Here is a 23,800-nt window from a genome sequence, read left to right as displayed (position 1 = left end):
GTAAGCCATCAGACCAAGGGGCCAGGGTGTGAGTGTGTTTATATAGGACTCGGCCAACCTGCAGTTTCGGATTTCAGACCCTGCTTTATCGGGAGACTCCCTGGTTTTCAGTCAGTGCGGAGCAGGGAGACAGCTGACACCAGAGCCTTCCTTGGAAGGCTGGGAACTGCTGGGCTCCGGGCTCTCTCCGCTCCGCCTGCTCCCAGGAGCTGCATCCACCACCCTTGGCAGTTTTCTCGGATCTGGAGTAGTGTTTCGTTCCTTCCCAGTCAGCGGTCCGAGTCTTCCAGCATGGAAGGTAAAACCGGGTCCAGGGGGCCTGGGCTAGGAGACTGCGGCTCCCCAGCTAGCAGGAGGGGGCCAGGGAGAAGGATGCACATGCTGGGCAAAGAGGAGTGGCATGTGTGTGTGTGTGTGTGTGTGTGTGTGTGTGTGTGTATGTATGTATGAAAGAGAGAGAGAGAGAGAGAGAGAAGGCGCATATTGGGGCACATCTATTATATTGAAAGCAAATCTTTTACTTCCTTTTTCTTTCATTTATCCCCTCTTTCTTTCCTAACAAATAAGAATGTCCCATCTTCCTTTGGGGTCTCCTATGAAGAAGTTAGAGAAAATTTCTGGCATCTAGAATGTGACTATTTCCTCACTGGGAAGTAGGGGCTGCAGAGGGAACGTGGGGACAAAGATCTGTGCGGAGATGTGTGCCCAGAGGACCGATGCCCTGGAGCCAGGCCTGGTTGAGCGGGCACTTGGGAACCCTCCTCACCAGCTAACCGGGAGTCCTGTAGCGGCTCTCGCGGTGGGAGGTGGAACCAGTGTGAACCCCAGCGAGGTCTCCATGTGGAATTAGCTTGAACCAGCCTAAAGGGATTAGAGCCGAGAAGGGCCAAGCGACAGGAGCACTTTCTCCTAGTGCCTCGGCATGGGGCAGGGTGGGGGCCAGTGTGTGGAGCGGGTGGGGCTTGGCACTCTTCCCCAAAGCAGGCATTTGGGCGAGGAGCTGACAGGTGGGTAAGGCTGGTTGAGCGTGGCGCTGTCTTCCCAGGGTTTGCATGGTGTTCCTCAGTGGCCAGGAGCCGAGATCAAAGACCTGCCTCGTCTGGGGGGCAGGGCGGAGGGGGGCTGGTGATGTCATTCCCCGTGGACAGCCCGTGCTGTGAGGCAGGGTCTGGCAGGAAGGGTGGGCCAGGCCAGTGGGACTCTGCCAGAGGCTGGAGGTGGCTTTGAAAAGCCCATTTGGGTGGTGAGACAAGCACTGGAAGCGTGTGGTGGAGTGAGCTGCAGGCAGAACACGGAGTGGCTGGAAAGGAGCAAGGAGAGGGGACCGAGGAGCCCACAGCTCTCAGACATTCCAAAGCCGCTGCCAACCAGGGGCCCCAGCTCTCAATATAGATGTAACCCAAAATAGTGAGCGCACCAGTGTGTGCTACTGACTTCGGGAGATAACGAGAGAGATGGCTGAGCGGTGGTGTGGGCTGGGCAAAGTGCGCAGAAACACACTTCAGCACAAGACATTGTACAGTGCAATTGAAGTCTGCACAGCTATCTGTTAGGCAAAATAATTACTATTGTGCAGTCTGGTTACTTTGGAAACTAAGGGCATTTCTAAAAATTAGTTCTTATTTACATCATCAGCTGCTTCCAAATAGAATCCAGTGTCTTTGTATATTTGATAGATGGTGTGGTGCATAATTTTGGCCAACAGATAATAATAACCCCTCCTTTATACAGTCATGTAGTGCTTTCAAGCCTGGAGTGCACTTCAGAGGTTCAATTTAGCAGATGTCTATGGACCCCTGTTCTCTCTGAGGTCCTGTGTTATCTATTTAGCATGCACAGCCGGGAAAGGCATGGTTCTGCCCTCAGAGATCTCACAATCTAAGTGCAGTCCTATAAGGAAGACAGAAAGAATATCAGTCTTTCAACAGAGATGCGGAAACTGGAGCCAAAAGATGCAGAAGGGCAAGGATTAGGATCAAGATCCAACTCCTTTTAAAAAAAAAAAATAGTTTATTGCCCGGCCAGTGTGGCTTAGTGGTTGAGCATCAACCGATGAACCAGGAGGTCAGGGTTTGATTCCCAGTCAGGGCACATGCCCGGGATGCGGGCTCAATCCCCCGTCTTTCTCATCATTGATGTTTCTATCTCTTACTCCCTCTCCCTCCTCTCTGAACAGTTTATTGATTTTTTTTTTTTAGAGAAAGAGAGGAAGGGAGAGAGCGAGAAACATTGATGTGAGGGTGCAACATGGATGCGAGAGTGCAACATTGATCTGCTGCCTCTTGCAAGCCCCCTACTGGGGATGGAGCCCGAAACCTGGGCATGTGCCCTGGACCAGGAATCGAACCTGCAACCTCCAGGTGCACAGGACGCTGCCCAACCAACTGAGCCACACTCAGCTCCTAATCCAGTGCTTTTTGTGTATTTCCCCTGCGCACCACCATATGTATCAACTTCCTCTACCCCTTCATCCCCCACACTTTTCCTGCTTAGTAATGAGCAAGAGCAATAATCAGTGGAAGGCAGAGGTGAAACTCCCCCCTGGAACGGAGTCAGTCCTCCCTGGGCTTCTCACTGTGCAACTGGAATGGCAGCAGTGGGCCTGGGTCTGTGATGTGTGGATCTGATGCTGCCACTCACCAGGGACGGCCTTTATAGCTCACATAATACTTAACTCGGGACAGACTGGTTTCCCCCCTTCCCCCCTGAATTATCTGCACAGGGGCGGGAGCTGTAAAACTCAGGGGCTCCCTGGAGGTAGCTGCTCCCCGAACACTGGATTTAGAAAACAACCACCAACATTTATTCAGGTCTTTGTAGTTGACAGAGTGGATTTACCTACGTGAAGAATAGCGTACGCTTCTTGATTCCTCCTCCCCGCCACGTCTGCCCAGCCTAGGCGTCCTGGGAAGGTCCCGATCCCTAAGTTCGGGTCTTTCTCTGAATTTTTAGGCTTAAGCTGAAAGGGACATCGAGAGGCCAATCTGGCCCAGTGATGATCACATTTTGGTGTGTGACAGAGTTTTCGCCAGTCTTAGGTGAAATGACAAAAACAGGGAGAGCACACTGATTTTTTTTTTTTGAAAGCAAAATGTATTTAGTTTAGAGGATTTTTTGGGGGGTAAGCAGGGGATATATTTAAATATTCTGAAGTATGGCTTTCTTATTCTTTTCATGAGCTGATGGGGAGAGTCAATATAGTTGGCCTTTTTAAATGTCCTTATTTGGCAAATTTAAAAATTGGCAAACTTTTAATGGTTCCTTAAATTTCATTTTTTTTGAAATTTAACTGGTTCATGAAATCCAAAAATTTTCCTCCAGGCAGGCCCTTCTCCAGACAGACCAGAATTTCCCTGATAAGGGCTCTTTGGGGGAAAGTTCCAGAAAACTTGGATTCTGATCTTGTCTTGACTGTTCTTTCCCTCCTTGGATCATGATAAACTCAAGTTGTCTTGGTTTCCCCATTTTTAAGTTGTAGGAGGTTCCTACCTTCAGAACAAGGCCATGGGCAAAGGAATGCGCTCTCACTTCTTCCCCTTTGTCAGAGAGACTGACACTCTCCCTTTTCGGAGAGGCTTGGGGTCAGGCCTTGCCGGCTCCTGTTCCTGTAGTTATCTTTTGGGAGTGATGAATGTCACCTTCAATCTTTGGAAAACTGCGGGGGTGGGGGTGGGGGGGTTTTGTAAATTCGATTATGGGAGCAGCATGAGGTATAGTTCACATTCAGGGTCTTGGTGTCCATTTGGAAACACCTTTGTAACCAGATGGTCAAGGGTCAAGGGCATTTAAACATCTTGCTGTCAGTTTTTGAAATGGTGGATTTTGCCCTAACTGGTTTGGCTCAGTGGATAGAGCATCGGCCTGTGGACTGAAGGTCCTGGTTTTGATTTTAGTCAAGGGCACGTTCCTCAGCTGCAGGCTCAATCCCCAGCCCTGGTCGGGGTGAGTTCGGGAAGCAATGTGTCTCTCTCACATTGATGCTTCTCTCTGTGTCTCTCCCCCTCTCTTCCATTCTCTCTAAAAATCAATGGAAAAATATCCTCGGGTGAGGATTAACAAAACAAAAAGGAAGAAAGAAAGAAAGAAAGGAAAAAAGAAAGAAAGAAAGAAAGAAAGAAAGAAAGAGAAAGAAAGAAGAAGAAAAGAAAAGAAAAGAAAAGAAAAGAAAAGAAAAGAAAAGAAAAGAAAAGAAAAGAAAAGAAAAGAAAAGAAAAGAAAAGAAAAAGAAAGAAAGAAAGAAAGAAAGAAAGAAAAGAAAAGAAAAGAAAAGAAAAGAAAAGAAAAGAAAAGAAGAAAGGAAGGGCAGATCTTCCTGAGCTCTCAACTGGAGCTTTTCTAGATCTGGAGGCTCCCAGAGGCTTAAGTGTCTGAGTCGTTGGCCTTCTGAGGAGTCAGGCCTGGAATAGCAACAAATAACAAGTATGTGGGAATCCCCAGGCAGCCCCAGCTGCCAGCCTGAGACACGTGGTTGTGTTGCACATGTGTGCAGACTTGTAGGAGAGAAATCGTTTAGGGAAAATTCGTTTGAAATCACCCTAGAAATTGAATAGATGCTCTTTTTGAGATTTATCCAAGACCCTTTTTCTGATCTGGAAGTCCAAGCCCAGGGCATGAGATTCTCCTCGCCAAGAGGTTTCTGGAAGGTGAAAGGCCAGTATAGCAGCATAGTCCTTAAGAGTACTGCTATGGGAAAGCCTACAGCTGTGACTGATGACAGGTACTATGGACCTATTCAAATTAGCTGAGGGAAAAAGACAACTCGAGAAAGGATCCAAGAAGTGCGGGTGGAAGATCTCTGCCATCGGTTATCTGATGGCTCCACCTAAGTTTGGGGCAGGTGAGTGACGGTGACAAGGCAGTGGTTCTTAGCCTCTTTCTGGTCCCCAGTAATGGTGGCTTTCCCCAGGAAGGCGTTAATGAGAACTTTGTCCTAAGTTGGGACACAGAGACGTGGAGTACAGTCAAATGCTTGGAGATGGGATCTCTTCTGAGATGGACAACCCAATAGGGCAGAAGGTGTTAACCATTTAACATGGCTTTTTCTGAGGGTAAAGTTCAACAGAGACATGACTGGGCTCTTAAAGATGCCCCCATCCCTTCATGGTGAGGTTATTCATCTGACTGCATGATCTTGGGTAAGTCATTTCCTCTCTGGGCCTCAGATTTCCCACCTGTAAAATGAGGGCGTTAAAATTGATTGCCACCATCCTATTTGTTTAACTGTGCATGCCTCAGCCTTAGAGGCAGACAGTCGGGCCTTTCCCAGAACTTGAGGTAGACTTTGACGTTGCAAGAGGAGAGTCTATTATCGTTTTAAGAATTGTAGGCCTACTTATTGTCCAACAATTGCATATTTGTTGGAAAAGTCGCTGCAGGTGGCAGCATGAGACAGGTCTTCTCCACACAGCAGATCCACAGACTTTTGGAACCAAGAGATCTGAGGACAGCAATTGCCCAATATTGTTCACAGTTATTGGCCAGGGCTGGGTTCCCATTTTAAAAGCCTCCTGAGGCCACGAAACACATCAGGAGAAACACGCCAAACCTGTTCCACTGTGTGTTGGATGTGATGGTTTCTCACCCCAGAACATCCCATCTTCATCATCTCCCTCACAGCATCTTTCCCTTTCTTCAGTTCCCACAAACATTGGCCCCTTCCACCCGTTAGCATTTCCCAAGGCTCAGCCACCTATCCCCCCTGGGAATGACTCCGAGGAGCAGGTAGCACAGATGAGGCTGTGGGTGATGAGGTGGAGAGAGGGCTGGAAGCGAATGAGGTGGGGAGTTGGGAGGCACGTATGTTAGGAATCCTCAGGCATGTCTCTACCTGAAGTCCAACCCAATAGCAGTGCTCTGCCTCTGCCAGCTCGCTCGGGTGGGAAAGCAGCGGCTCCTTAAGGGCTGTGGGCTGGCCCTTGGATCATCTCCCTGCCCCAGGCCAACTCGAGTTCCGAGGAGCTGGCTCCAGGCTGCAGGAACCCAGGGCCCCAGGAAAGACCCGGATTGTGATGGGGCAAGTGCTCTGCTTGGCTCTCAGCATCTTGAGTTTAAATAACTCTGGTGGCTCTCCTGAAACCCCCATCTACAGGGGCTGGGGGAGCGGCAGAGACAGCTCCAGCTTGTCATCTGAAACCGTTGGGGCCCATGGGGTTCAGAACGGTGACATGGGACACACACTGTGATTACCTAAAACCTCCAGCCCCATCTGGAGCAGCTCCAAAACCAAATATGTTCATATTTCCACAGCGTGACCTATTTAAAGAGCCACGTACCTGGGATAAGTGAAAGGCTATAGAGTCTCCTGCCAGTTCGGGTCATGCTTTGCTGCTAACTAGGGTCAAGTCATGTTGGGTTCTGCCACCAGGTGAGAGAAAAGCTTTCCCTTTTCAGGTGCTTGTGGATTTGGGAATGCGAACAAGTTCTGAACTGCCTCCCAAATCCCATCAGGTGCAGTTAGCCTTCCCATTTCACAGATGAGGAGGCGAGGGCTCCGAGAGGGGCAGGACTTGCCTGATGCCATTCAGCCGATGTGTGATTCCAGCCCAGGTCTGGCGCCTCCAGAGCCAGGCTTCTTTGTGGGGCTGTGACACACTTACCTCTCTAGGAGCGAGTGGAGGAGAGTCCAGGGTGGGGGTGGGAGCTCTGATTAGGGAGGCACTTTCTGTACACCTGATAGGTTTCATGTGTTTACACATTGACTTCTGGAATCCCGTAGAGCAGCGGTTCTCAACCTGTGGGTCGCGGCCCCTTTGGCGGTCAAACGACCCTTTCACAGGGGTCGTCTAAGACCATCCTGCATATCAGATATTTACATGATGATTCATAACAGCAGCAACATTACAGTTATGAAGTAGCCACGAAAATAATTTTATGGTTGGGTCGCAACATGAGGAACTGTATTTAAAGGGCCAGAAGGTTGAGAACCATTGCCGTAGAGGCTCAGAAGAGAGAAAGCTAAAGTTCAGTCAGCATCATGGCTTCAAGATGAATCCAGCTGGTTTTGTGGGGACTGTGAGAGCCAGGAACAATAGAGTCATGCTGGGTGTTGTGAGAGAAGCATCACCTGTAGGGGGACACCCCCATCCCTGTGAAGAGCCCTGGGGTGCACAGCCCTCCCTGCCAGGAATCTTGCCTGGAGTAGGAACCTGTCTTGGGAGAAGGACTGTCCAGAAGGATCACAAACCCCCGGATAAGGATGATGTTGCTGTGCAACTGGGAAGAAGGAAAATTCAATTAGGGGGTTTCACTGCTCTTCACGAGTGATGTGAAAAAGGTCAAGGGAAGTACTAATTCAATCTGCTGGACACACACCATGTGCTTTTAATACTTTATTGGGAGGATGGACAATACTTTATTGGGTCTGCTGTCTGGGCAACGGCATAGGTAACTCCTCTCCCCCTACGTTCTAAGTGCTGTTAGATGGCAACTGCCATTTCGGGGTCATCTCTTGGATCATATAAGATATGAACTCTTAATATCCAGGCCCGCGTGTCCATGGTGTTGCTATGTGGTGAGGAGCTTGGTGCTGTGTCCTGCACTCGGAAGATACCCATTAGGAAGGATGGTAGGTTAGTTGCCATAGGAACAAGGAACATCTGCTCTAGCCAACTAGAAAACAGATGGGAATAGTCTTAAAGGGACCATTAGCTCATGAAATGGGTGCCAGGAAAGTAGGTTTTCCTAAGAAGACTGGAGGGCCAGATCAGACCCTTTGGCCTGCGAGACTGTGAGGCTCTGAGGCAGCAAACCCACCCTTGCTGTAGAGAGTGCAGGAGAAGGAACACAGGGTTGTCCTCCCCTGAGAGGCGGCTGTCCTGTGGGACATGTGCCAAGCTCTGTCTGCTTGTTGGTTCAGATCTTTCCAAGCCTGTCCGTCAGCAGTGCTCACCTGCGCCTTCATTAGGGATCTCAGCTCACCTACGGCCCCACTTTCCTCCTAACCCCCTCAGCTCCCTCCTAACCCCCTCAGGGCTTTTCTAAATCTCATGGTAGAAACTGATCTGCTTTCTCCGACCTTACCCTTTATCCCATCCTCTCAGCAGCCTGTCTGTAGGCCAGCCGAGGTCTCCCAGCACGGTCTTCTGCTGCCCTTGGGCACACCTGCCACTCCTTCCTCTTTCCTTTCACTTTCCTGGTCTTCCTCATGCAAACTGTGCCTGCGGAGCTGAGATGTTGGGTCCTCCAGAGGTCATTGTGGTCATCCTGGCCCTCCCCGTGCAGTTGGGACTCCTGAGCACCTGCTACCGAAAGCGCTCAGAGCAGCCTGAGCCCCGGAGGGGGTTTTATGGTAAAGTCAGAGAAACATGGCCGGACCACCGGCACCTACTGGGACCTAGAAGCCGATGCCTCACATGTGGTCTTGCTGTTTTATTCCTCTCCGGTGCTGGCTTCACTCTTGCTCTCCCTGCAGAGGCCTTGTGACCTCCCGGTCAGTCTCCAGGGTAGGGAAGGTGGCCTCCGGCAGCTCCCTTGTGTGCACGTCACCTGGAGAGAAGGGATCACTTTTCTCTCAATCCCAAATCTCATCCCCGGCAAGGGGTTTGGCTGAGCTGGGCTCAGCTGGCTACCCATCACCAAGAGAGAGTGTCAGCCTTTAGAACATGGCTATTTCCACTGCAGCTATGCGGGTATCGGGGTGAGGGCAGCTTCTAGAAAGGGGTACACACTTTCTACTATGGCAACATTAGCCCTTCTTGGACCTCCAGCCAAGCTTAAGGAGTTTGGTGTGGCGAGTTTACACACCCCCAACCCTCTTGTTCAGTTCTCTCCTTGCCTGACCCTGGGGACGGACAAGACCTAGTAGGTAGCGGGCAGTGTGGCTGAAGGAGCCCCGGGCATGGCTGTGGTGTCATTGCCACTCCCTGTGGGTAGGGAAGGCAAGGGACCTGAACCTGGAAGGCCACTCAGGCCCCCTGCCTCACCCATGGGTAAGACTCTATTCTTTCAGTAAAGTCCTTCCTTGGAGATTTCATTGTCTCGTCAGACACCAGGGAGTCAGCATCCAAAAGCTCATCACTGTCTGAATTCAGTCATTCATAACATAATTGAACCCACTGTCCCTCATTCCACCTCGGGCTCATGAGGGTGCCATCTTGTTTAGGTTAGGATCCACTGAGTGACTATGAAGTCATCCCCTTTGCTTCAAACCCCAGAGCAGAGGAGAGACGAACTGAGGGGTCGATTGTATAATCTCTTCATGATGCTGAACCCTGTTTTCTTTATGTATCCTTCATGCCTTATTCCGCCAAACCTCTCACCCCGCCCGGTGTAATGGCAGCCACGGAGCAGAAGTGCTGGGGCTGGGCGGGTGGGAGGCAGGCCCACTTGGCTGTGCTCTGCCAGGGCGTGTGGGAGAGGACCGGAGAGCTGAGCACTTCCCTCTGATCTCGCCTGACTCCCCTGGAGGTGGGGGTGTCTCTGAGAGGAGGGGGAGGGCCTGCAGGGGCCCAGGAGCTGGGCTATTTCTGTAACAGAGCCCGTTTGCAGCCAGCCGCAGAGGAGGTCAAACTCTGGGCGCGGGGCTGGAATGTAGGGGGCCAGGAGGCTGGGGGAGCTGCGGTTTCACCCCTTCTGGCAGCTTGGAGGGTCCCTGCCGTGCCCTTTGGGGAAGGTGGGGCTCCCCACAGCAAAGTGCATGGGTGGGGAGGGCCTGGGCCTGGTGGTGGGTAATGGTGATGGTGTCATGCATTGGAGGGGGCGGGGAAGGCATGCAAAACACAAATCCCCCCTTGCAGTGACGGGGAGGGATTTAATTCCAAGGGCTGGGGGCTCTAATTCTTGCTCTCAGCCATGAAACAGCTCAGGTCCAGCAAAGCACTGTGTGAAGGGAGAGACACAGTGCTAGGGCAGGGCCAGGGGGCTCAGATGAGCACAGGCGAGTGTGCGACAAGGTCAGGGATACTGACAGGCGTGGGGCCAGCTTCCCGTGGAGCGATGCCGCCCGGCCCCTCACCTGCACTGGCCCTCCCAGGGTCCTGTGTAATTTGTATTGGCGGTCTCTCTTTTTTGTATGAGGACACCCCACATTGAATGGGCTGTGGGGCCCACAAACCCTGGCTCTGCACTTGCAGCAGCACCTACAACCCGCTCCTCTCCTCGCTGCCGCTTCACACAGCCCTTTCCTCTGCTCTCCCGTGTCTTCTGGGTCGAACTCCTGGTGGAACAATTTGCATATGAGGCTTTTATTATATAGGATTGCCCGCTCCAGCTCTGCCTTTGTTACAGAAGGGCCATCGGGGCTACGCCTGAGGCTGCTTGACCTTTGACCAGCCTGCCCTTGGCCTGCTCCTCTGCAGACCCCTACACATAATCTGCTGGCTTTGTCACTTTTTCATGCTCTGGGTCCTCCCGAACCCACACCTCTGAAGTGGGCAGATGGCTCCGGGTGGGAATCAGCCCTGGAGAGGGGCTTCCCGGAGAACTGGAACCACTCAGGACTCCGTGGCCTCTTTTGTCCTCTCTTTGACTCTAGGGGCAAGATGAGGCCCTGTCTCATGTCCAGTGGGTCTCAGGGGCAAGCAGTAGCCCATGTTATATATAGTGGATGGGTACAGCGAAAGCACTAGAACTTGTCTTCCCAGTTAACTCCAGTGATGCAACCCCAGTGATGTAACCCCAGAACTGACTTGCTTTTTTTTTTTTAAGACAGAAAGATTACCTGTGAAATATATATTTCAGAGAGGAAGGGAAAGGGAGGGAGAGAGAGAGAGACATCAATAATGAGAGAGAATCATTGATTGGCTGCCTCCTGCACAACCCCCAGTGGGGATCGAGCCTGCAACCTGGGCATGTGTCCTGACCGGGAATCGAACCTCCTGGTTCATAGGTCAATGCTCAACCACTGCGCCATGCTGGCCGGGCGAACTGACTTGCTTTTTAACTTCCAAGTGTGATATGACACAGGAAAAATTCACCCCCAGGTCACAGAGTGCTGGGGGCAGACCTCCCTGAGTTTACAGGTGTGGATTATTCTGACTCCTCGGGAAAAGGAAGTGGGAGGTGGCGTAAGGGCATTACAAACTAGATTTAATGTCCAGTGCCATCTTGATGGATAACTTCCTTAGGAGCAATTATTACGCATCCATCTTCATCTGTCAAAGTGCCGAGGGGTTCTATCGTCACTGGAAGGCCATTGCTTCCCATGAGTGGACAGTCCAAGGCAGGGGCAGGGAGGAATTATCACTGACATTTATTGAGCACTTACGAGGTGCCCCGACCTCTCTTGAAATCTTTGCTTGTATCATCTCATTTAATCCTTTGAAAAAACCCACGAAGCAGGTTCTTATATTAATGCTTTTTGCAGCTGGGGAATGAAAGCAGAGGGAGATTAAGTCACTCACCCAAAGCCCCTTAGGTGGTAACTGGTGGAGCCAGGATTTCAACTGGGGCAGTCTGACTCTAGAGCCAACAATCTCAAGGCCAGTGCAGATTCAAGTTAGTAAAAATAAACTAGGAGATTAGCTGTAGGATGATGCATGAGAAGGGAATTTCGATTTGCACAAGAACGCGAAGTGGGAAGAGAGCTGCCTTTGGACTGTGTCCTGGGCTCTAATCCCAGCCCACCCACCTCCTAACTGTAGCCTTGGGCCGCTTACCTGGCCTCTCAGGATTCTCCTCCATCAGCCCAGGACAGGCGCTTGCTAGGGTCACGGCTTAGGTAAGTGTGAATTTCCTTTTTTTATGAGGATACCCAAGTCTTCCTGGGGAGGGTGAGGAGTGACTTAGGAATTAAAGGTTAATTCTTTTTTCGGGAGAAAAATGCCCAACCAGCCCTCCAGTACCCAGTCTCTGGACAAGACCTCCTGCCATCAGCCTTCTCCACTGTCCCCGCTGGTGGCTCTCCGGCAGCGGTCACCCTCTGGGCTCTCTTCATCTTTTTTTTCCCTTTAAAAACGAGGATATTGTCTTGCATACCACAGCCCAGTGAACCAATTCAGGAAATAGAACATTGCTGCAATACTATTTTCTTCTATGCAGCCCGTATTTAAATGTCACCAGTTGCCCTAATAATGTCATTAGAGTTTAATCCAGGACCATATTTCTACCCCCCTTAAAACTGGAGGCGTTTCTCAGCCTTTTCTTTGTTGATCAGGCACCGAGGATGTTTGAAGAGCTCCCTGGTCCTTCCTGCACCTTGTCCAGTCCCCCCCTCTCCCTCTTCCTCCCCCAGACTCACAGGGTAAGGCACTCTCCTTAGGCTCAAAGGGTAAGAGGAGGTCCAAAAACTCAGTAATCAAGATAAACAACATTTTCCTGCCCACCTCAGAGGGCCATAAAAGAACCCAGTGAGATAATGATGAGAGTGCTTTGTGAACCGTAAAGGGTTTTACTTGGTATTTTTCCCCTTCTGTCCTAAAACAAATAACCCTTTCTTTTCATAAAGACCATATTCAGGTCGGCCACATTATTTTAATGCAGTATCTTAAAAAATAAAAAGAAGTACAAAAAAATTCACGAAGAACAAAATATCAACCTTTTCAATAAAGCCCGGACCAGGACCAGTGCCCCTCCAAGCCATGTGGGCGCCTCGAGCAAAAGGGAAATTCAGTAATTCTGATCCGGTCTTTATTGAGAATACTTCATTCGTCACAGATTTTTTTTGCATTCATGTTTATTTAAAATTTTGCATTAAAATATTATTAATCCTGATTACTGAATTTTTGCAGGTTTTCCCATCATCCTGTCCTCAGAACAAGGGAGAGAGAGGTGGGCGCCCGGCCAGCACTATTCTTGCACCCCGGCCAGAGTAGAGGAGGAGGGAGGATGGGGGACAGAGAGAGCAGGAGGGAGAGGAGGGACACAGAGGCCTGGCGTCCAGCCGGGGCTCTGGCCTGGAGCCTCTAACAGCTTCCAGCTGCTTCCACACCCACCAGACTTCCTGCCCTGGGAGGGGTGTTGGGTTAGATTTCCCCCCTCTTTTCTCATCAGATGTGTGTTCTAATTAGATCCTTGGATCCCCTCACGTCTACCAGTCTTCCCGGTCTTAACATTGACCACTCCCCTTTGTTGAACCTATTCTGACCCTGGATCTGCCCCTGTTTTCATCCATCCTGGGAGCCCCTTCCAGGTCTGTGACTGGCCGCTGTCCAGAGCATCCGCCCGGCGCTGGGTGAGCACCGGGGTGCAGGTCCACGTTCCCCATGGCTCTGGGACAAAGCCGGCCCGAGGGGCAGGGGGAGGGTGTTTGCCAGGCTGCAGGGGCAGGTCTGAGGAAGCAGGAGATAGATCTGGACCAACTGTAGGATTCAGCCTTGCTTTTCATATAGGAGCTGGGTTATATTTACCTCTTTAAGCTTCAGGGGTTTGTATGTGGGGGGGAGGGGAGTTGGTTGTTTTGTTTTGGGAAATGAAGGTGTTAATATTTTTCTGCCCACCTCATAGGACCATAAAGGAACCAAATGAGAGAATGATGAGTGTGCTTTGGGAATGTAAAGGGTTTTATTCAATATTATCCCTTCTGTCATAAAACAAATAATCCTTTCTTTTTATAAAGACCACATTCAGATCGGCCACATTATTTGACCTAAATCACTGAGAAGAGTCCTGGCTGATTCAGGGGCTAAGCCCATCCCTGCCTTTAATCAGCATTTCTGTCAAACTAAAGCAGGTCACGAGGAAAAGCTGGATCCTGCCCCCTCCATCCACATTCCATCACGGTGCAGACGTAATGGGTGGGCCAAGCGTAGCTGGGTGGTTTTCTTCAGTGTCTCTGCTGAAGGCTCCCCCCTTTTATATACCTTTACTAGTATTAAGGGTAAAATTTGATGTTTTGTGAAACTATACCCACAATTAAAATAGTGCACATATATGCATTATCCCAAAGTTTCTTCCTGCCTCTTTGAAATTCCTCTATTCACTCCCTCCCCATGCAACTTCTGATCTGCTTCCCGTCACTATAGATTAGTTTGCATTCTTTTTAGAATTTTATATAATGGAATCGGACACTATACACTTTTATTGGTGGAGGGGCTGGCTTCTTTCACTCAGTGTAGTTATTTTGAAATGCATCCATGTTGTGGAGATCAGTAATTCACTTCTTTTTGTTGCTGAGGCAGATTCGTTGTATGGGTGTGACACATACACTGTATTCACCTTTTCATGGACATTTGGGTGTTTGAAGTTTGGGGTCTGCCAACGCTCTGACCATTTGTGTACAATCTCTGTGTGGACATGTGCTTGCATTTCTTTTGGGTACAAACCCAAGAGAATCAATGGCTTGTTTGATAACTGTATGTTTAACTTTAAATGAAATTGCCAAACGTTTCCAAAGTGGAGATGCCATTTACATTGTCACCAGAAGTGTCTGAGTTCCAGGTCATCTACATTCGTGCCAATACGTGGTATGGTCAGTTTTCATTGGCGCTGTTCTGTTGGGTCTGTGGTGTTAGCTCATTTGTATTTGCGTTTTCCTAGAGACCGTGACATCGAGCACCTTTCCATGCACTTTGACCTTGTATACCTTCTTTGACGGAGTGTCTGTTTAAATCTTTTGCCCATTATTTATTGTGTTTTTGCTATCTTAATAGTAAGTGTAGTAGTTCTTTATGTGTGCTACATAAAAGTCTGATGCCAGTTACATGTTTTGCAAATCTCTTCTCTCAGTGTATGGCTTACCTTGTCATTTATTGTAAGAGTGTCTTTTGAACGGCAAAGTTTTTTATTTTAGTGAAGTTCAGTTTATTGATTTTTCTTTATTGTTGGTGCATTTTGTGTCTAATTCAAGAAATCCTTGCCAAACCCAAAGTCATTAAGTTGTTTCTCCTGTTTTCTTCTAGTTTTAGCTCTTACATTTAGATATTAGTTGATTTTGAGTTAATTTTTTTAAATCTTTTTTTAAAATTGATTTTTATAGAGAGAGGAAGGGAGTGGAATAGAGAGATGGAAACATCGATGAGAGACAAACATCGATTGACTGCCTCCTGCATGCCCCCTCCTGGGCACCTAGTTCGCAACCTGGGTATGTGCCCAGACAGGGAAACAAACAAGCGACCTCTTAGTGCATGCGTTGACGCTCAACTACTGAGCAACACCATCCGTTCTTGATTGAGTTAATTTTTGAATGTTTGTAGGTCAGGATTTTTGTTTTGTTTCGGTACGTGATCACCAGTTCTCCCAGCACCCTGTATTGAAGAGACTACGTTACCCCTCTGGATTGCCTTTTTACCTTTGTTGAAAATCAGTTGACCATATATATATGCATGGTTTATCGTTGGACTCTTCTGTTCCATTTAGCTGTTTTAATTTGAATTCACTGGGGTGAGATTGGTTAATAAACATTTATCTATACATCTATATGCCAATACCACACTATCTTGATTACTGTAGCTTATAAGTCAGTAGTCTGTCTTCTAACTTTATTCTTCTTTTTCAAAGTTTTACTTATTCTAGGTCCTTTGAATTTCCATATACATTTCATAATCAGCTTGTCAATGTTTACAAAGAATTTGCTTGGATTTTGTTTGGCATTGTGATGACTCCATGGAAAAATATGGGGAAATTGCTCTCTTAACAAGATTGAGTCTTCTGGTCCAGGCAAACAGTTTATCTTTCCCTTTATTTGGATTCTAGTTAACTTCTCTCAGCAATGCTTTGTAGTTTTCAGTGTACAGATTTTGCATATCTTTTGTAAATTTATCCATATTTCCTATTTTTACACTATTGTGATGTTTTAAAATTTTAATTTTTCATTGTTTGCAACTAGTATGTAGAGATACAACGGATTTTTAAAAAAAGAATATGGACTTTGTATCCTGATCCGCTTTTTAAAACTTAACAGAGCAGGAGCCTGGAAGTACGGAGGTGCAGGGTATTTGCATGATATGCTACGCATTTAAAACGGCATCTAAAACATCAGCATCTTTCCCTGTTTTAAGTCACGAGCACATTCCATTAGCAGCCCTGCGGTCAGCTGTGGCTGTAAAGGGTGCCAGAGAGGGGGTGGTCTGGTGCATCTGACCCTCCATGGGCAGCGCTCCCCGGGTTTGGGGGGTATGCTTGGGGGGTGAATGAAACAGGTGACAGTGCAGTGTAGCCCCTTTAAGAGACCGGGGCCAACCAGCCATCAGGCCACTGGGGAGGCAGCCCGGCAGATAAGATAAGGCCCCCGGCTGCGTTAAGCCCAGGTCCTGAGCCACAGTGGCTGGGCTACTGATAGCCAAACAGGAACCAGCAGTGATAAGGAGAAGGTGCCAGGACTAGACCCAGGCTGGCCCGAGGTGGGGCAGCCCCATCACCCATTGGACCTGAAAAGGGAAGAGAGTGTTCATGGTGGGTGTGAGCGTGAGGGCATTTGCATTCTCCTGTATATCCCATCATATTCATGATCGGTTTAAAATCCCTACTAGACGGCACTTAAAGGCTTTCTGTGTAGTGAACGTTCCATAAATATGTTTATTGAGCTCTTAATGTTCTCTCTGCTCATATCTTTGCTCTGGTGAGATGCTCTGATACAGGCTTTGGAGACTACCTGATGTTTTGCTCAAACTAGAAAAATCCTGCCCCGGACTTAACTCCAAAGAGCCTGGAGCTCCCCATTCGCACATATCTGTGTAGATTTACATGCATCCTACACGGAGACACTTTTATGCTGGATGTAGATTTCCCCAAATCAGCCACCTATTTTTAAAGGGATGAAGAGGGGATCCGTGTCTCCCCATTCCTGCCCACCTTTCATCTGCATCCTGCAAGGGTGTGAAAATGATTTCTGCTACGATGACCTGTAGAGACGACCTGTGGCCACGTAGTTCACGCAGACCCGAGCAGTCCTTGGCCTGTCAAGATGTTTCCCCTCTTCCTTTCTATTTCAGTTCCTAGTGCCACTCTCCAGTCTCCTGAGTGAGGCGGGCCGTGATTAAGCAAAGAAACCCTCTAGCTAAACAGCCAGGAGCTGAAACTGCTCAGCCACCTGCAGGGATTGTGCGCTGGACCCGGACAGAGGCCCTTCCGCGGCCCGCCTCCCACGGCCTCTGTCCCGGGCTGGGAATGCTATGACTACCTTTGTCTGCGCTCCCTCCACCAGGAATAAATAAAAATATCATCCCTCCCCCAGATCCCGGCTCCTCTATTGGCCCGTGAAGCAAATATTTCATAATGTGGGCTCATCCAATTGGGCATCGTGCCAGAGCCCAGCGCCTCAGGTTGCGAGTGAGCGCCAATCAGGCGGGGCGGCCGGGGTGGGACTAGAGGGCTCCCCTGCACATGGGAGGCAGCGCTTGCTCAGGTGCGTGGCGTGGCGGCAAGGTGGGAGCTGCCACTTCCTCGGGGCTGGGGAGAGGGGACAGGGCGGCCCACCAGCCAGCTGGAGCCGGCCCAGCGCTGAAGGGGTTAAGGCCAGCCAGCATGTGTGGCTGTTAATGATTGCTACCCCCCAGGGACCTGGTGAGTATTCAAGGGAAGCCTTTTCCCTATTGCTGAGTGTGACAGGAGTGAGCGCAGAGGGCCCACAGAGTGCTCCGGTGAGTGAGTGGTTGGCTGTCTGTCCCCTGTCTGTGTGTCTGTCTGTCTGGGTGGCTCTGGGACAGGTGAGGGCACACTCGGATGCACTCATGTCTTTTCTTCAGCTGGAGCCGGCTTTTGTTGCAACCGGACACAAACCCCCAGCTTGGAGCCAGATTTCTGTATCCTGCCTGTTTATTAGAAGGGAACCTCCAGGGCTGGGTTAGTCCATCCAGGGGGCGAACTACTGGGCACGGGAGCCAGAGATGCAAACCATTGTTCCGAGGCGGAGACAATGGTCCCTGGCCACCCCACACAAAGCTGCCGCGGCCGCTCTGCCTCCCTCTCGGAGCCATTGTCTCCTGCTCCGGGCAGAGCACAGCGCGGGCCTCTCGAGGGCCGACCTCCTGGGACGGCTGGGGAGGAGGCGCAGCCGGAGGAGACTGAGATGTGCCTGCCCTGCATCCCTGTTATTTAGGCTGGAGACGTGGACGGGAGACACAGCCGGTGCAGAGAGTTGGGGGGAGAACTCTTAACTCCTTACGAAGACAAAGTTGTCATTGGGGAGCAAAGTTGAAACCTAGGAAGAAAGGCGGCCAATCTTTTGGGTGCAGGTGCTTGCTGGCCGCTGTCCTCAACTTCCCATTTAGGACCCTCATTCCCGCAACCTCCGAAACACGGCTCTCCCACTCGGCCCTGTCTCGTGACAAGTGTGACCAGAGCGCCTGGCTCTGTCGCAGGGGGTGGACCAGCCGACTGCTCTCAGCTGAGGTCCGTGTGTGCCCGCACATGCACGTGACGGAAATGAGGGCCTTACTAGCCTCCAAAGCAGAACTGTTGACTTTGCCCCCTAAGCCGGGAGCCCTTTTGTCCTCGGCCTCTTTCTGGGGAGGAAAGAGGTTGGGGTGAAATCATGGTGGTGGGAGGCGGCCCCGGAGGCGTCTGTGGGAGGCACAGAGTGCGCCCCGTGCCAGTCTTGAGGCAGATCCGAGAGATAGGGCTAACCCACAGGGTGCTGGCTCTTCCTGGTGCTTTCTCTGGCTGGACTGCCCGCGGGCAAACAGAAACCAGGCTCAGCGAGGGGGAGGTGCCAGCCCTGGGCGCCGCAGGGCAAGAGCACAATAGCCAGTTTCTGGGCATGTGGAGGGGGGGGGGGGGGGGGGGGGGTAGAGACTGGAGAGGAGGGGGCCACGGGTCGTGCTCTGCCTTGTACCGGGAGTGAGCCGCCATGTGACCAGCCTTTGGGAGAAGCACACGGGGGCATGGGCACTCCAGCCCGTGGGGGCTCCCTGGGCGTGCAACCCGTGCAGTCGCCCTGCATGCTCAGGAGAGCTTGGTGCACCCCTCTGCTGTTGCCATCCTGAGAGTCTTACTTTGCAAGGGGCCCTGCATTTTTGTTTTGCACGGGGCCCTGTGAATTATGTAGCACGTGCTATTCCCAGGCCCAGCCAGAAGCTGCAGCAGCAGGATGGTTACTCATATGCTCCGACAGGTGTAGGCAGCGGCACCTGTTACTCAGGTGTCACTTACCAAGACTGGCTTCTGTCCTGGCCCAGACCTGTCTTCCTCTCTACTGACCTCCCAAAGCATGGTTCCTCCTGTCATGGCTCGTCTTCCTTCAAGGCCACTGCACGGCAGGGGCACAGGGAGAGAGCAGCAGTGCCCCTTACCTGATTCCCTTTCTCCCCCCTTTTCCCTTCCTCCCCAGGGCCCCTCTTTCCTGTCTGGGCTCCAGGCTGGGGTCTAGGCCTGGGAGTACCTCTTCCGTCCTCCCTTCTCTAAGCCACAGCTGCCCACGAGCAGACCCTGGCCCCTGCTTCATGTGCCATGTGCTAGCACAGGTTCCATCCAGGTCTGGGTGGGTGCTGGGTGGGGACCGGGCAGGTGCAGGGAAGGAAGACTCCTAAGCCCGCTGTCCTTGGTGGCAGCTCCTAGGTCCCCCCGCCCTCTCCTGCTGGCTTGTCTTGCTCTAGACCAGTGGTTCTCAACCTTCCTAATGCCGCGACCCTTTAATACAGTTCCTCATGTTGTGGTGACCCCCAACCATAAAATTATTTTCGTGGCTACTTCATAACTGTAATTTTGCTACTGTTATGAATCGTCATGTAAATATCTGATCTGCAGGATGTATTTTCATTGTTACAAATTGAACATAATTAAAGCATAGTGATTAATCACAAAAACAATATGTAATTATATGTGTGTTTTCTGATGGTCTTAGGCGACCCCTGTGAAAGGGTCGTTTGACCCCCAAAGGGGTCGTGACCCACAGGTTGAGAACCGCTGCTCTAGACCAAAAGACCCTGCAGACCACTTTTCCTCTCCCCACCTCCAGCCTCGGCCAGAAGTTGGCCAATCCAAGCAAAAAAGAAAAAAAAAAAGGCAGTCAGGAGGGAGGAACACGTCCCTGTGTGTCTAGACTTTTCCTCCTGACCTCTCCCCCTTTTCATCTCTCCTCTCTCACCTCCCGGAGCTATGCTATAACCTTTCCCTAATGCCTCGCCCACCCCCACCTGCCCCAGTAGGGTTGTTAGTAACAATAGTTTTAAACTCTGAAGGGGGGGTCTTCATACATATACTATTCAAAAATGATGGATTATCCAAATTAATTTTAATTGGATTTTGAAATGTATTATTTGGTTTTAGATTTTCAACATTTTTGTTATTGTTATTGGCAGTAGGTTCCCCTTCCTCTTTGTTTAACGGAGGACTCTCAGGGCACATGTGATTCCCTGAGGACCCTGAGCACAAGCTGTGGAAGGACAAGCGGGTCGGGAGTTAAGTGTTAGAGCTGGAGAGTGGCTTGGAGACACCGAGCCCAGCGCCGTCCAATAGACCGCCCTGCCCGTGGAGCTGCTACCGCTGCCCCACCCACTGTGGCAGCCACGGCCGCCATTGAAATGTGGCCAGTATGACTGAGGAACTGGATTTTAATTTTATTTCATTTGAATGCATTAATTGTAAATAGCTACCTATGACTAATGGCTATTAAATTGGCTGGCACAGATCTGAGATAGTGCTACTTGTTTTATTTTATCCCTTTACTTTATTAATGATTGTGACATCAGCCACTTACTGAGCAACTATTGGGTGTCAAGCATTTCCCTAGACTAGCAATTTTTAACCGGTGTGCCCCAAGAATTTCTAAAGCATGCAATACCTGACTCTTTATCAGGGGCACTGACCCCTTTTCCCTAAGACTGTCAAATAAAAAATGACAACAGCCAACACAGCAATAGCTGTCTGATCTTGAACCATAAATATATAGGTCATATACTAGGGTTGCATCTTATTGTTTACACTAGAGACCCAGTGCACGAAATTCATTCAAGGGGTCTCCAATCTGAGACCCCTTGGCGGCCATCTCTCTCACAATCCAGGACTGCTGGCTCCCAACCATTCGCCTGCCTGCCTGCCTGATTGCCCCTAACTGCTTCTGCCTGCCAGCCTGATCACCCCCTAACCACTCCCCTGCCAGCCTGATTGATGTCTACCTGCTCCCCTGCCAGCCCGATTGCCCCTAACTGCCCTCCCCTGCCCGTTTGGTCACCCCTAATTCCCCTCCCCTGCTAGCCTGGTCACCCCTAACTGCTCTCCCCTGCAGGCCTGGTTCCCCCCAACTGCCCTCCCTTGCAGACCTGCTCCCTCCCAACTGCCCTCCCCTGCTGGCCTGATCGCGGCCTGGTCTCCCCCAACTGCCCTCCCCTGCTGGCCTGTTCACCCCCAACTGCCCTCCCCTGCTGGCTTGGTCTCCCACAACTGCCCTCCCCTGCTGGCCATCTTGTGCAAGGGCATGATGGTCAATTTGCATATTACCTCTTTATTATATAGGATTATTATATAGGATTGCATAATAAGGTTGTACCTTATTGGTTAATACTTGGTACCAGAAAACCTTATAATACAAGTATAGGTAAAATCACTTTTATTTTTTTGTAAATCAATCAAATTTATACTTTTGTCAGATTGGCAAAAAATATATATTTCTTGGTGTGCCGCAGAATTGTAGTAATCAGTCTATGTGTGCCAGGAGATGAAAAGGTTGAAAAGTGCTGTCCTAGATGTTCAGTGTGATCTTGTTTAATCCCCCCAGCAACTCCGGTATCCGTCCAGGTTACAGATGTAGAAACTGAGGCCCAGGAAGGAAAAAGCAACTCCTGGCTCTGGGAGCCCTGCCCCCCTTTCCTTCAGGGTAGTCCGCACGGTCCATTCTTTGTCTTCATCAGACAACTTTCTTCAAATGTCTACAAGTCCTTTCCCTCCACATCGTGCTTTTCTGCTCGAGATGCCACAGGAGCTCTGGTGGTTGTCCTCAGTCCTTAGAGGGAGAAGGCACCGGCGACCCTCCAGGCACGGCTGGTTTCTGGCTGGTTCCGCCGGTGGCCCGTCTCCATGCTCCCTTTGGGTCCCCACCACAGCAGACAGCAATCCAGGACATTCCTCTGCCCCCAGAGCGCTAGGCAAGCTCCCCAAGCACATGGGACGTTCCAGACTCAGTCCTGGCAAAGGACGTGTTCAGAATTTCCCACAATCCATGTGTGTCCCCGCTGGCCCGTGACTCCCAGCCCAGGAGGCACATGCAGCTGAGCCTCCCTGGGCCCCAGGAGCAACCTGCCCTGGAGCTTTGCTGCCATCCCACCTGCCTCTGCACCCTCACCCCGTGCACCTCCCCCTGCCCCCAGGGAAAGGCTCCTTCCTCCGGAAGTAGTCGCCCAGCTCCTGCTCTCCCACTCCCGTTGATTTATTGCTCTCCTCCTCCCCAGACAAGTCCTCTGCTTTGTAGACTCTTACCGGAGTCGGGCTGGCCAGTAGGGGAGGGGCAGGGAGAGGAGGGGCCCGGAGCAGATGGAGAACCGGCCCATGGGATCCCGTGAGAGGATTTGAGGCTGAGCTCTCCTGCCTCTCCCACTCACAATTCAACACCACAAAGCAGAAGGCACATGCCCCCGCCCGCACCGTGGGCAGACCGAGCCCACCTCCACAGCCGCGCCATCAGACGGCCATTCGGGTCCTGCTATGTGCTAGGTGCTGGCCAGGACACAGTGACAAAGAAGGCTAGGCTGTGTGCAGTGTGGGTGTGGCTGTCCTGCCACACCTCTATACCTAGACAGCACCCCCCCCACATCACACAGTCCCCAGACCTATGCCCACAGGAGTCACGAGTGGGAGGTCTGTGCCTTTCATCCCTGTGTCCCCCAGCAGCCTGTGGAGCTGGAATCACCCTGGGCCACGAAACTCTCTTCATTTTCTTTCCTGGACACAAAGAGCTTGGGTTGGGTAGATAGAAGGGACTGGGGCCACCAAGGACACGGGAACTTTGTCTTGTCTCTCCTGTCGCCATAGCTGGGGCCGTGGGCCTCAGTGTCCCTGACTCTAAAATGGGCCTTGCCTTCCTCCCAACGTGAGGACCAGAGACTACGTCCTTGCATGCGGTTCTTTCCCTCAGTTCTGCACCCCCTCTCGGCACTATCTCCTCTCCTCCTCTGCTGTCCAGGCTGGTGGGAAAGTGGTGCTGTCTGAACAGGACATCGCTATTGCCATTGTTTCATTCTTAAAAGGAGGAAACGAAGGCATAGAACAGCTTGTCCCTCTCACGTTGCTGGATTGGGACCCAAGAAGGCATTTGTAGCTTTGGAGGGTGTGGAAGGAGGGACATCAGCCCAGCTTCATGCAAACACTTACTTTGTGGAATTCTTCCCGGTGGGTCGGTCACAGCTCTCTGCGGGGCCAGAACCAAAGCTGCTGAGCTGGGAGCGAATGACCTTCCACGGGCTGAGAGGACAGCTGGGCCGCCTCAGCCTCTGAAGGGTAGGGGGTTGGGGTGGGGCTCAGCTGGGGAGGCGGGGTAATTAATGATTGCCCTGCCCTACCTCTCGGCACTCCTTCCCTGTGGCTGTCAGGAGAAGGCAATGTGGAGGTTGCAGGGAGGGGACTGGAGCCTCCTTCCCCCTCCTATCTGGCTGAGCAGGGCCACTGGGAAGGAAGGGCTGGGAGAAGGAAGATGTGGAGCTGGCACCCCGGAGCTCCTTGCCTTCCCCCTCTCACTGTCCTTCCCCTCGCAGGGAGCAAACCAAAGCAGGGACGGGAGTGTGAGGGGCCCCAGGGAACTGGGTGGCCCAGTTTTCCACGTTGGGACAGGGTGTGAGGGGCCATGCCTGCATCCTGCCCATGACGATCTCTGGGCCAAGAACCACAGTGTTTAACACTTGAAGGGACATTGTGTTCAGACAGTTAAGGAACGGCTGTCTCAGGAGCGGCATTCAGTAATGTATCAATGTGAAGGACACGGGAGTCCTGGAGGCCCTGCGGCATCTCTGGGTCACCCAGACGTGGGGAGGGCCGGGTCACACACTGGTGGGGGGGGGGG

The 23,800-nt window shown here is 51.0% G+C and overlaps 1 protein-coding gene across 20 annotated transcripts in view; it reads left to right on the top strand.

Annotated features, from left to right (window-relative positions):
• The window catches only part of PLEKHA6 (pleckstrin homology domain containing, family A member 6), a 147,017-nt gene that overhangs the window by 65,006 nt on the left and 58,211 nt on the right, over window positions 1-23,800 (top strand). The window contains exons 1-2 of one of the 20 annotated variants that reach the window (XM_014549700.1): window positions 17,225-17,376; window positions 17,559-17,655. The exons of 15 other annotated variants lie outside the window; for them this stretch is intronic. The gene's annotated coding sequence lies outside the window, so the exon portion shown is untranslated. 4 more of the 20 variants (XM_014549701.1, XM_014549704.1, XM_014549697.1 and 1 more) reach the window with 4 other exon arrangements.

This window comes from Myotis brandtii, unplaced genomic scaffold (genome assembly GCF_000412655.1).
Source record: "Myotis brandtii unplaced genomic scaffold, ASM41265v1 scaffold566, whole genome shotgun sequence".
NCBI lineage: Eukaryota > Metazoa > Chordata > Mammalia > Chiroptera > Vespertilionidae > Myotis > Myotis brandtii.
This window is presented reverse-complemented; position numbering and strand designations above follow the sequence as displayed.